The sequence below is a fragment of the Helicoverpa zea genome, chromosome 14 (assembly GCF_022581195.2).
Source record: "Helicoverpa zea isolate HzStark_Cry1AcR chromosome 14, ilHelZeax1.1, whole genome shotgun sequence".
Lineage (NCBI taxonomy): Eukaryota > Metazoa > Arthropoda > Insecta > Lepidoptera > Noctuidae > Helicoverpa > Helicoverpa zea.
In genome coordinates this window covers 4395796-4410102 of record NC_061465.1, presented here as the reverse complement: position 1 = coordinate 4410102, position 14307 = coordinate 4395796, and the positions used below count along the sequence as shown (strand labels likewise).

Below are 14307 nucleotides of genomic sequence, written 5' to 3'. Positions count from 1 at the left end.
TTTACTTCATTATGAACCATGCTCATATGAATGTAGATAAGATCTCGTATGATATAACAAGGAATAATAACATTTATATGAAAATATAACTTGTATTTCATTTATAGGGCCGAACAACAATCCTAAATTGATTACGGGTTCATCAATATTAGACGAAACAGAATAATAAACTCGGGATTTTTGTTGTCCGACATTTCTATACAATAATGCTCATCAGATAACATGATTACGGAACTTTGTAAAAGTTTCGTGTACATAATTGACTAAAAGTGGGTCAGGGATATCGTGTTCGGCAATTCCTATGTGATCTGAATTCGTTAATACGCCACCAGTAATAAAAACTTCGCGATTAGACGGTACTTGGAAATATCATTCATTCATCACCGAAAAGTCGATAAACGTAACCAATTTTTGTACTTGAACCAATCAAATATTTAGCTAATTAATGTGCCCAAAACAGTGATTTTAATTAATTTCTTTGACATCGAGACTTCACAGAGGTTTGCTAATTTAAAAGTAATTAGTTCCAAGAAATGTGTGTTTGGGAAATGTTGTTTAATCTTGACATGTAATTGAAAGATTTTAACTGTAACTAAAAATCATCATCCTCCTGCCCCTATCCCAATTTTATTTGGGGTCGGCGCAGCATGTTTTCTTCTTCCATACTCTTCTATCTGCCGTCAACTCACAAGTAACACACAATCCATTTCTCACACAATCCATCCATCGTTTCTTTGGTCTTCCTCTTCCACTATATCCGTCCACGTTTCTACTCATCACCTTCCTCACAACATGACTCTCATTCCTCCACATCACATGCCCATACCACGACTGCCGGTTTCCACGCAATTTTTCTGTTACCGGCGCCACTTTTTAACTGTAACTAAAAATATGGTAAGGAATTTTACGATTCCAAACCCTCTAAAGAAAATATTATGTAGCAATAGTCTGTCAGTGTCTATGTACGCGATATTTCTGGACACTGGTTTTTATTGGTTTCTAGGATTTCCACAGAAAATTCTATCGATGTATATTATGTAACAAAAAGATGTAAGCTTATATTTCGCCTCAGGGTATGAAGAGTGTGGTGAGAAAGAATAAATTGAGGACTATAATAATTTACGGGCTATGTGTGCTGATATGTATTATTTCTACATATCTAGGTATATCTATTTTCGGGTTCTACTCGTAACTACAAAGAAAAAAACTATAATAGGTAATATTCGCTCACGTTGACTTTTCAATACAAATACCGTCTGTTAATCTTCTAAGCGTCCAATAAAGACATTTGTCGGTAAAAATAAACTTTCAATGTCAGATAAAATGTTTGCAAGATTTGTAACAAGATAATTTGACAAGTAACAACCTAAGTTGTGCAGACATTTTAATGAGTGTTGGACAAACTTTAATAGCAATAATAGCTGTATGGTGTTTTTCAAACACCCCTTATTTAACAAAAGCTAGTTCAGACTTAATATACTTAACGTCGTTTAGTTGTGTGCAAAGAGTTTCTTCATCAGTCTGCTACCATTTTCGTTTAGATGAAATACTAGATTAGCAATTTAGATAGTTTTTGTTCAAAAATATTCGGTTTATTGAGTTATTTTTGTTAAAAGTTTTTGTCTTATGATATTTGAAACTTTTTTAACTTTGTCATGACTAGATATCAAATTATATTTGAATAGGTTTGCATTTGCAAATGCTTATTTTGGGGATTTTTATTTGATCACATTTCAGTGAACTGACATATTTTTGCAGGAATATTGCTAATATATGTACCTATATATGTACCTATTACCGCCCAGGCGTGTAATAAAAATTAAAACAAAACACTATCTAGCAGCCTTCACTGCAAAATATCCCTTGTTCATGCACAACAGAGCTTATTTATTGATAGGTGCCATTTAAAAAAAAACTCTCTTGATCACAGCTTACACGAGAAAAAAGGTTGGAACCGAACGGAAAATTGCTCGCATTACTGCGCTTTTGAGGGAAAATAATTAAAAGATGCCGAGTTTAAGTAAGAACGGTTTAATGTCCAGAGAGCACGGAAGTACAAGAAAGTGAATAAAAAAAAGATGTCGGATAACACAATTGACAGCGCCACAGTGGCTAATTTAAGAACTAATTTAACGTTCGGAAATCCTATTTATGTTTAGTATTTCAACATCCTCCCTTAAACTCTTATTCTCTGCCTAAGGGAATGACTGACTTGCCGTACAACAAGTTCTGTACTGCCCTTCGAAAGTGGCTAATCCAGGAGAGTTTTTATAGTGTTAAAGAGTTTCTCAACAAAAGTACATGTCGATTTGGTGCCCACTAAATGCCGTACCTTTTTTTTTTAACCAATAATTTAATTTAAAAATTAATCTAATTGATTAATATATTAATTAAACAGATAATTGTATAATTCCATTAGCTTTAAAGAACCATATTTTGCATACCCGTAATACGGGTGAAATATGTTTTGTACACTACAACTTACATAATTGTTAACACCTTATGTAAAACCATATTTCAAGCAAAATAAATGATTTATGATTATTTATGAAACATAAATCAACCCCATCTTGGATGAGCAGTACTCCAACTTTGATTGCGGCAACGCTTTGGTGAGTGAATCGGCTACCATCATGTTGGTCTGCATGTACTTCACATCAATGAGCCCTTCAGCAACTTTATCACGCACGAAGTGGTGCCTTACATCAATGTGCTTGGTCCTAGAATGATAGCCATCAGTACCTGAAAGTTTTATAGAACTTTGATTATCACTATAAATTATCATTGCTTCATCCTTCAGTTGAGGCCAAAACCCCTCTTGAAATTGTTTAAGCCACATAGCTTCTTGTACACACGATGACAACGACATATACTCTGCTTCAGTTGTTGAAAGTGCAATAGTTGGCTGGCGTCTAGAGTTCCAGCTGATAGATCCTCCCTGAAACAAGAATGTGTATCCAGTGCAGGAACGCCGATCGTCGTCTGAGCTTGCCCAATCTGCATCACAGTAACCATGAGCCATACTCTCCTCTGTATTCTGCTTATATCTCATTCTATAGTTTTCAGTGCTCTTTAGATAACGCATTACTCTCTTCAGAGCTAACCAATGCGACATTTGAGGTTTATTATTGTACTTGCTCAACATATTTATAACGAAACTTATGTCTGGTCTAGTAATTTGTGAAATATACAATAAATACCCAATAATCTCTTGATACGGAATGTCATGTAGAATTTTGTCTTCCTCAGAATTTATAAACTTAGTATTTGTATCCATTGGAGTTTTAACACCTTTGCAATCAGACATGCCATATTTATGTAGAACTTCTTGTATATACTTCTTCTGGTCTAGATATAGAATTCCCTCCTTCCTGTTTCTTTCTACATGTATGCCAATACAGTACTTTATTTCTCCCAGATCCTTTATTTTAAATTGTTTTTGTAACTCTTCCTTGATATAATCTGTAGAGGCTTTATTATTAGAGAATAAAATTATATCATCAACATATATAGCTAAAAAAACCATATGATTATTGCTTACAACTTTGCTATAGATACATGGATCTAATTTGTTCTGTATTAGACCTAGTCCTTTCAGTTTTGAACTTAATTTTCTGTTCCATTGTCGGCTTGCTTGCTTTAACCCATATAAGGATTTTTTTAGTCGACATACTTGGTCACCATTGCTATACTGAGGTGGCTGCATCATATAAATTTCTTCTTCTATGTCGTCTTGTAGAAAAGCTGATACAGCATCTAACTGACATATTTCTAAATCATACTTGACTGATAATGCAAACAAATATCTTAGAGAAGCATACCTCACAACTGGCGAATATACCTCTGTGTAATAATTATTTTATGTGTGTATAGAGTACCAAAGAGTCAGAACTCTAACAACTATCTTGAAATATTTTTTAATAACTTAAATGATATTCTAACTATCTTAACAAAAAACATTAATAAAAAAGTAGTAGTATGTGGTGACTTTAATATAGATATGTTAAAAAAGAACAAAAATACGTCTGAATTTGAACACTTGATCTATGGTTTCAACCTAAAACAGGCAATTAAAGAACCTACGCGGCCAAGTAGTGGCTCTTGCATCGATAACATTTTTCACAATATTCGTGGTGCTCAATCAGAGCTCTTTGAATTCAGCTTATCTGATCACAAAGCTCAGTATTTATCCTGCCCAGTAAAAAAGACATGTTCATCTGACTATTGGTACACATTCAAACGTGACTACTCAAGCGCTAACTTACTAAAATTTAAAGAATGCATTGAAGTGATCAAGTTTACAGAAGTATTCGAAACAAAGAGTGCCGAAGAAGCGTTTGCTTTATTCCACAACGAATTTAAATTGTTCTATGACCTGTGCTTTCCTCTAATAAAAATAAAATGTAAGACTAAGGCGCGACCGAAATGGCTTTCTAAAGGTATTAAAAGATGTAGTAAACATAAACGTTCCCTGTTATGGAAATATCGCCTATCCAAGAGCCCGACTGACAAACAAAATTTTAAAACATACTCTTCAAGGTATAAAAAAATTATCAATTTAACCCAAAAATCTCAGAACAATTATTTTATTCTGAATTCTACCAATAAGTCTAAAGCAACTTGGTCAGTAATTAATAGTAACAAACCTAAATTCCCAACTGAAGACATTAAAGAACTGTTAATTGACAATCTTAAAATCACACAACCTTCTATGCTATGCTGACTTAGTTCAACCAGAGAGTACTAATAATACCCCGAAAAAGCAAACTTGCACATACAATTCCCCGTTTTCTTTTTTTCTTGGCCCAGTCGATCCAACCGAAATTTTTTCAATCATAAACAACCTAAAAAATACAAAAAGTACTGGTTATGATGGTATTTGCGTAACAATTTTAAAACAATTCAGTCATATAATCTCACCCATACTGAGTCACATTATAAATCTCTGCTTTGAACAAGGCACCTTTCCGTCATCTTTAAAAACCACTGTAATTAAGCCAATTCATAAAAAAGATACCAAATCTGAAATGAAAAATTATAGGCCGATTGCTCTTATCCCTGTATTTTCTAAAATATTTGAAAAGGCTATTTATAACCAACTCTATAACTATTTTGACAAAAACTACATCTTTTCCGACAAGCAAAAAGGTTTTAGGAAGAATATGTCCATAAACTTAGCTATATATGATTTTCTGAGTATGATCTATCCCAGAGTAGATGCTAGACAGCCGTCATTCGCTTTGTTTATGGATATGACAAAGGCCTTTGATTTTGTAGACCACTCAATTTTATTGAATAAACTGGAGATATATGGTATCAGAGGCAATGCCCTTAACTTAATTAAATCATATCTCACTAATAGAACTCAAGTCACGAGTATAACCAAAATTTGTCCTAGGAGTAAAATTGAAACTGAGTATGGATCAGGCCCTAGAATAGTTAAATTCGGAGTCCCTCAAGGCAGTGTTTTGGGTCCTTTGCTCTTCCTTATATATATTAATGACCTTCCCAACTCAACCAATGATAGAATGGTGCTATTCGCAGACGATTGCACAGTTGTTTATAATAATGAAAGTGATATCAATAGAAGTATATGTTCCATAATAGAATGGTTGGAGAATAACAACTTATTAATAAATATAGATAAAACTAAACTCATGCATTTCAAACAAAAAACCAATCACAAATTAGATACAAAAGTAGAATATTTGGGAAAAGAAGTAGAACTAACCACAACAACTAAGTTTCTCGGAGTTCACATAGATAATAACCTGAAGTGGCAAACACACATTGAATTCCTATGCAAAAAAATATCCCAATCGTCTTACAGCCTCTACCTGCTATCCAAAAAAGTGAGCCTCCCCTCACTACTTGTCGCATACCATGGTTATGTAGTTTCTAGGTTAAGATATGCAATAATCTTTTGGGGTAATGCTACTAATTGGGACAAGGTTTTTAAATGCCAAAAGAAATGCGTCCGTGCTATGTGTGGTCTGAAAAAAACTGACAGTTGCAGAGAACACTTCAAAAAATTTGGTTTACTTACAGTTCCATCAATTTATATACTAGAATCGGCTCTATTCATAAAACAAAATCCAAAATTATTTACGTTAGAATCTGGAACTCGTAATAGAAGTAGAGTATATAATAACGTTAGCAGAAGATTTAAAACCACATTGTATGAAAAAAGTGTTTTCAACATGACCACTAAAATTTATAATAACATTCCAAAAAATATTAAAGAAATTGAGAATGTAAACATTTTTAAACATAAATTATGTAATTTTTTGATCGATAATTGTTACTACTGTGTTAATGATTTTTTGTCAAACTAGGCAATAATTTGCGAAATTAAACTCGGTTCTCATCTCTTTTGTTTTTGTTATTGTGTAATATTAGTTGTGTTTGTATTTTTTTTTCCTTTTTCTATTTGTATGCCCTGTGTGGCAGATCACGGCATGAACATATTATATTTAAGACCTATTATTGTACCTGTGTATCACAAATAAATGATTTGATTTGATTTGATTTGATTTGATTTGTAATCAATTCCAGGTTTCTGAGAACAACCTTTAATTACTAGCCTTGCTTTATACTTTACTATTTCTCCATTTTCATTTGTTTTCTTCTTAAAAACCCATTTGCATGGTATTGGACGTTTATTGGCTGGAAGGGCAGTCAGTTCCCATGTACTATTTTCTAATAGGGATTGATACTCCTCATCCATTGCAGCCTTCCAATGTTCAGCATCAGTGCTTGATAAAGCTTCCTTGACAGTTACAGGATTTGTAATTAGATGGGCACACATTAAATTATTTCCTTGTCTTTGATGTGACCTTAACGTGATGTTCATAGTACAACTATTTTCACTATCGCTGTCTTCATTTGTACTGGGATAATATGTCTCATCATCTGTCCTTGTAGTAGTCACACAACTGTCAAAGGATGTGTCAGCACTCGAGGGTGACAATGTAGCATCAAGTGTCTCATTCGGTGGGATGGCATCAGCAGATGTTGTTTCAGTACCCTGTGTATTATCAGAAGGAATACTAATTAGATGTGGTATATTTTGTGGTGATGGTGATGTCACATTATGGGTATTTTTCTCAATAAATATCACATCCCTGCTAGTTATTGTCTTTTTAGTTACTGAGTCATACAATCTGTAGCCTTTAGTGTTATCACAGTAACCCATAAACATCAATTCTCGAGACTTTTGATCCCATTTCAAACGGTTCTGCTTTGGAATATGTACCATAGCCTTTGAGCCAAAAATCTTCAGATGTGAAATGTTTGGTCTCTTACCTGTCCACTTTTCATAGGGAGTTACCTCATTCAAGGCTCGTGATGGAGATCTGTTTATGATATATGCTGCTGTGACAACTGCCTCTGCCCAAAAATGTTTATGCAGCTTTGCTTCAAATAGCATACATTTTGCTCGTTCAACCAGCGTTCTATTCATTCGCTCCGCTAACCCGTTCTGTTCTGGTGTGTAGGGAGTACTGGTTTGGTGTTTGATGCCGGAAGCTGCTAAAAAATCAGAGAACACTTTATTACAATATTCTGTGCCATTGTCGCTTCTTAGTATTTTTATTTTTCTATCCAGTTCATTTTCCACTTCCTGTTTAAATCTTACAAAAACTGATTTAATATCCATCTTGTTCTTCAGAGGGTACACATATACCTTACGGGAATAGTCATCTGTAAAGGTTATGAAATATTTTGCACCTCCAAGAGAAGGTGTTTCCATCGGACCACATAAATCGGTATGAACTATTTCTAGCAATGCAGTTGCCCTCGAACCAGACTGTGGAAACGGTGACCTTGTTTGTTTTGCTTCGCAACATATTTTACAAATGTTGTTAATATCTTTATTAGTGATAATCACACCTTCAGCACACAACTCCAATCTTTTTACATCTGCCATATTTAAATGTCCCAATCTCTTGTGCCATGTCAAAATATCTGTTTTATTTTCACTTGAAACTACATAAGCATTGCCGGTAACAGTGTTCAGTTTATACATGTTATTGGTCAGTCTCGCAGTTGCTACCAGAATCTTATTGGCGTTAAATATATTACAACCAACATCAGTGAACTCAACTTTACAGCCATTTTTTGTCAATTGACTGACCGACAACAGGTTTGCACTCAATTCAGGAATATATAAAACATTTCTCACCTGGATCTGTTGTTTATCATTACCTGCATAGGTTTGTATGTTTACTTTACCCATCTTTTGAACAGAAACAACATCATTGTTCGCCACCATTATTGTAGATATCGGAGGTGGTTGAAAATCATACATCCAGGCATCTCGTTTTGTCATGTGCATTGTGGCACCTGAGTCGATATACCAGTCATCTTCAGTCACTATACTGTAAGCTGATAAAACTGCAGAAAAATTATTTTGGTCACCTTTTTTTACCTTGCATTGACTTTTAAAATGGCCATATTTGTTGCAATTGTAACAACGGGGACCTTTTCCTTTTGGCTTTGTACTGCTAGTGCTGTTCTGTTTCTTTGTGAAGAATGCAGAAGACTCGGAAACTTTCACCTCCTGTAAAAGCTTTGTCTTGACGAAATCTGCTGAAATTTTTACGCCTGAACTTTCTAGACCCATAATCATTGGTTTATAATGTTCTGGTAAACCGGTCAGCATAATCGTTCCCAACCATTCATCTCCAACTTCAAAACCGATATTTCGTAACTTGTATGCAGCACTCATTATCTTATTCACGTAATCTTCCACGCTGGCGCAACTATCTAAGGGCGTGTTGGTGAGATCCCGCAGTAAACCCACTCTTCTCGACAGCCCGGAGTCTTCGAAAGCTTTTTGTAGGTTATACCATGCTTCTTTCGCCGACTTAGCGTTTTCAATGTGCACAAAGTTTATCGGTTCCACCAACAAATTAATCTTAGATTTGGCTTTCACGTCTTTTTTGCTGTCAATATTTGTGCCGGGATCAATGCATTCCCATAAATCCTCGTGTTCTAGGTACGATTTTGCAGCAAATCTCCACGTGGAATAGTTTTCTCGCCCGGCTAACTTCTCAATTTGTAGGTGAGATATAGCCATGTTGCCGGAACGATGCACGTGCGTGCAGTAAGATAATTCGCGAAATATTTTACTATACTTTTACTTATGGACATTAAATATCAAACTATTATATTTAAAGGCATGGGACGGCCCATAACCTGAGGGAAAATAATTAAAAGATGCCGAGTTTAAGTAAGAACGGTTTAATGTCCAGAGAGCACGGAAATACAAGAAAGTGAATAAAAAAAAGATGTCGGATAACACAATTGACAGCGCCACAGTGGCTAATTTAAGAACTAATTTAACGTTCGGAAATCCTATTTATGTTTAGTATTTCAACAGCTTTAAGCGAAAGAGAACGTCCTTAGAACGTCAGGCTAGTGTTTTTATTAACCCACATTTTAAACTAAGTATGGATAGTTCAAAATATACCATTAAAACATTATGAGGAAAGCGCATTAAATTAGTGCGTCCCGGCTATCATTTGAATATCTAACCGGTATCCATTGCTCGATTAACTCAGTTGATAGGGAGACGCTCCATATAAAACTTGTTAGACTGGAAGCCGACGCCAATATTATTGGAAAAATGCTAGGCAGATGAAGAATATATTTTGAATTACTTGGGAATATGCATTAAGCACATACACATTGCTGATGAAAACAGAATTGTAATCGGACGTTTTGATTATATTGCAAAATTGTTTTGCACTAATATTGTGGCGCCCCCTAGTGAGTTATAGATATGACACCTATCTAAGAACATGAACTCATCGAACACAAACCCGTTATTGAAAACCGCATCAAAATCGGATCATTAGTTTAGAAGGTAGGTAGGAAGATTACTTTGCACAAACACACAAACGCACAACTCTCACCCTAAACGCATATACCTGCTCCGTTCCGTCGTGGGTAAAAAAAGGCAAGTGAAACACAACAAAGTAGTTCCGTGTGTAGTATCCCGAGCCATCTTGTACACAAGTCAACGTTTTACAAAGATGTGTACAGCGTTTTATTTTAGAAGACATTGTCAAGTTTCTCGCGGACGACGGACGATAAAACGCGATGTCGTAGTTTACGTAGCTTACGTAGTTTACGTATCGTTTCGTTGATATGCGCTGTGTGACTACTAAAAGGATTTGTGGTGACGCTTTCGTTTTATCAGTGAAACGAATTCCGTTGATATTGTATGCCTGGGATTTTATATGGCGTATATTGAAATGAGGATTGATATTTATTTTCAATGTGCTGTTTTCTCCAATTCTTTCGCACTTTCAGGCTTTGCACTACTCTAATGTACATCTTTACTTTTACTTATCTTGGTATGTACTTAGATCGTGTAGCAGCAAGATATTGGACATTATTTCGTAAGCATAAAGCACACGAAATAATTCAAATAAAAATAAATCAACAATTGTGATTTAAAAGGAAAACCCAATACCATAAAATAAAAGATGGAAGCAATAAAACGTTATTTATTTTCACAAAGAATGTTTTCTGTCACGTCTGTATAGCCACTAACAATAAATCAAATACGTATATTTGGGTCCCGGTTGTCGAGTTCCAAGGAAAAGACGTAAGACTGAAATAAAACACTATCAATCAAATGCTCCTCCGAACGATTTGGAACAATATTTTCGATATTATTAATATTAACGGCACGAAAAAGTACCCACACAAAAATATGAAATGAAAATAATACTCGACTAAGAAGGTCAAATTTTGTGACAATAGTCCTCAAACTGCGATTGTTCAACTGGTTTCAAATTTTTACGGACGGTATAAATCAAATCGTTATTTTCAGACTGCATTGGTCCATAGATAATATACCTTAAAGACTAACATACATATTATATTATACAAAATCATATCATATCATCAATACACTTCTAGTGGGTATAAATTAAAAAAAATTCCAGTTCATCATCCTCCGAGCCTTTTTCCCAAACTATGTTGGGGTCGGCTTCCAGTCTAACCGGATTCAGCTGAGTACCAGTGCTTTACAAGAAGCGACTGCCTATCTGACCTCCTCAACCCAGTTACCCGGGCAACCCGATACCCCTTGGTTAGACTGGTGTCAGACATACTGGCTTCTGACTACCCGTAACGACTGCCAAGGATGTTCAATGACAGCCGGGACCTACAGTTTAACGTGCCATCCGAAACACAGTCATTGGTGTCTAAGATATACTTAGAAAGTACATACAAACTTAGAAAAGTTGCATTGGTGCTTGCCTGACCTGGATTCGAACCCGCGCCCTCATACTCGAGAGGTTGGTTCTTTGCCCACTAGGCCACCACGACTTCCAAAAATTTTCCAGTTATCAGTAGAGAATACAAAAAGCGAAATTTCTCTAATCCATTTTCAATAACATGTACTTCGATTACAATTTGATCATTCTTGTTTGGAACTCGAAGTTTGCACAAACTTGACCTAAGGACACAGTCGTTAGGATAAAGACCACTAAATGTGTTTAGGGATTTAGTAGCTTCTGTGGACCCGGGTCCAATCGTTATCTGATGATATTAAGCAACACTTGAGAACTTCAGAAGGGATTAAAGTGCTGTAAGCGATTAGTGGTTTATTCATATTTAATGACTGCCAACCACTAGACTAGACTATTCAAACTGCTCTTTTGAAAGAGCAGGTGTGAAAAGGAATGGGGTGTATGATTATCACTGCTGAGTACAAAATAATCTATGTAAAAATAATTAATTGGCAATAAAAAGCAAAGTAAATAAATTGGACCATCATCTAAGAAGTATACCCAATTTATTAGTACTTACTTTGAATGAGTGTTATAAATATCTTTTTCATAAATCGTTACCATAGGTTTTTTTTTTCAGAAAACGTTTTCTTCTCCTTTCTATTCGAAATATAAAAAAAACAGTTTTAAACCATACAAACGAAACAGTTTCTTGCCCTTTTGTAAATTATTTTCCAAAATGAAAAAAAAAAAACTGAAGAATTATTTCAGGAATTTCAAATTTTGAATGATTTATTTTACGAACATGTTTAAACAATTTAAAACTCAATAGGTATTCCAAATAGACGACCAGAGTTCCCGATATCAACTTTCGAGACTAACAGCCAGTTTCTTCATCAAAAGTTAAAGCCAAAGTAAAAGTCAAAGTAATGTCTAAAGTAAAAGTAACGGTCAAATTCAATTTTTCTATTAGTTTTGCTGTCACTTTAGCCTTGAAAAAACGTATTTGACCGTTACTTTTACTTTAGACATTACTTTAACTTTAACTTTTGATGAAGAAACTGGCTGTAAGACACAAAACGTACGTACATAAACTTTTGTAAAAGAATATTTACAACGAGTATTGCAAACATACCATAGTAACATTATTCGTCTTCCGTATTTCGAAATACGCACGATCTGATTAGCAATGCTGACACAGATCATGATATGCAAATGTATGAACTAACACGATGATCTATATTTGTTTAAACAATTTGACAACAACGTATTACGTCTTATGAAATCAGTCTCGGTAAGTGTGGTAGTTATTGTAAGTAATAATTTCGCATTCAAGTGTAGGTAAATAAAAGTAATAACATATAATGTAATAAAACATAATAAAGGCACATTAACTTGAGGATAGAAGGGAAAAACTTAAACAGAAAAAATACCTACAAATAGATAATCAGATTGACATCATCGCATCTAACAAGCAACTGAATTTAATTAAATTGGTAGATACTGTAGATAGACTTTCATTTCTACGGAGTATTATTACCAAAAATGCCTGTAGCTAATTTAAATATTTTGCCGCTGATACAAGGAACCACTTACTACAACACGTACAAATTCACGTAAAGAAGACATTTTACCTTTTTAACAACTGCCAAACCAAAGTTGACTGACTGCCAAAACAATTAAAATCAGATCTGATGGACGTGGGAAAGGAAATAAATAACGAAACAATAATAATGAGTCTAACATTAATACAAAAACATTAACTTGATGAAGATGGGATCAGCCCCAAGTGGGTACTAAAAATAGACTTCTGTTTGTACGGAGAGGACTGTACAAAAGCCATAAAATTGATAAAGATGATTATTATAACATCAATGAAGTATAATGCGTAGCGAAAGATAACATCTATTTCAAAACATGCCTGAAATAAGTATTTATTTATACGTTTGACATTTTCTTTTACAATACGACTTTAACTGACCACAAAAAGCTTTCACTTTATTGTGAAAATGCTGTTCTTGATGTTATGAAAAATAAAACATGAAACTGAAAGAAAAAAGGCCTACTTTGTTTTGATAAAAAACTTGGGCTTTCTTATTACCTTTTAACATAAAAAAGTTATATGATTTGTACCAAACACATAATTTAGTCAATTACGTATCCTTCTCCAGTAAAACAGTTCCCGTTATCATAAATATAAGCCGGTCACGTTCACGACCTATCTCTAAATATTCAACGAAAAACGGTTGAATACACTTACACTGGTGTCATAAATTCTTCACAAAATTATTATGCCTAATCGAATTCCTAATCCGAACGCGAAAGGAATTCCAATTAATGTACCGAGTCCGTAGCAACGTCCCGTGTTCATTTAAGCGAGTTCCGTGACGTAACGAAATGCAAGTCGAAATAGCTTCCAAATAGAAACAGCAAACATGCAGCTGTTTTGCTTCATAACTGAACGTGTGCAAGTAAAAGTGATAAACATTGTACGGACATTTATAATGGGAATTGTTCCCACAACAAACATGTTCGGGGAAAACAAACGTTAGTTACCGTTCTGGTGGTGAACTGAGCTTCTATTTGTAACTGCCTTCACTCGGTCTTCGTATCGGTGACTTCCGCTCGCAGTTGCAGGAAGCCGCCAGTCAAAGCATAAAATTGAATCACACGAGCACCGACGACCGATTGTTTTCAAACTATATCAACAAAACATTCATTATTATGTCCTCACGTTATCGTTTACATTTCATCGAGCACGTTTACAGACTCGGCCGAGGGTATAGTCCAATTCAATACGTTCAATTTCCAAGTCCGTGTTGGATGATGATTAGGTGCGAAGACAGTGTTCCTTTACATATGCACAAAAAGATTCAAATCCAAACTAAAGCTCCACTAACTTTATATGACACGAAAAATATATTAAAAAATATTATAGTTCAAATAAAATTAAACTCTGTTAGTAGAAGTGAGTGTTATTATTTTTCGTAGAAATGTATCGAAGTTATTTACGCGGCGCGGAGCTTTCAAAGAGTCGTGCGGACACGCGCGACGTTGGCGA

General features: G+C 34.8%; 1 protein-coding gene across 1 annotated transcript in view; it reads right to left on the bottom strand.

Moving 5' to 3' along the window:
- The window catches only part of LOC124636243 (G-protein coupled receptor moody-like), a 120467-nt gene extending 106160 nt beyond the window's left edge, over positions 1-14307 (bottom strand). The window contains exon 1 of the mRNA XM_047172233.1: positions 13803-14307. The gene's annotated coding sequence lies outside the window, so the exon portion shown is untranslated. The remainder of the gene's footprint in view (positions 1-13802) is intronic.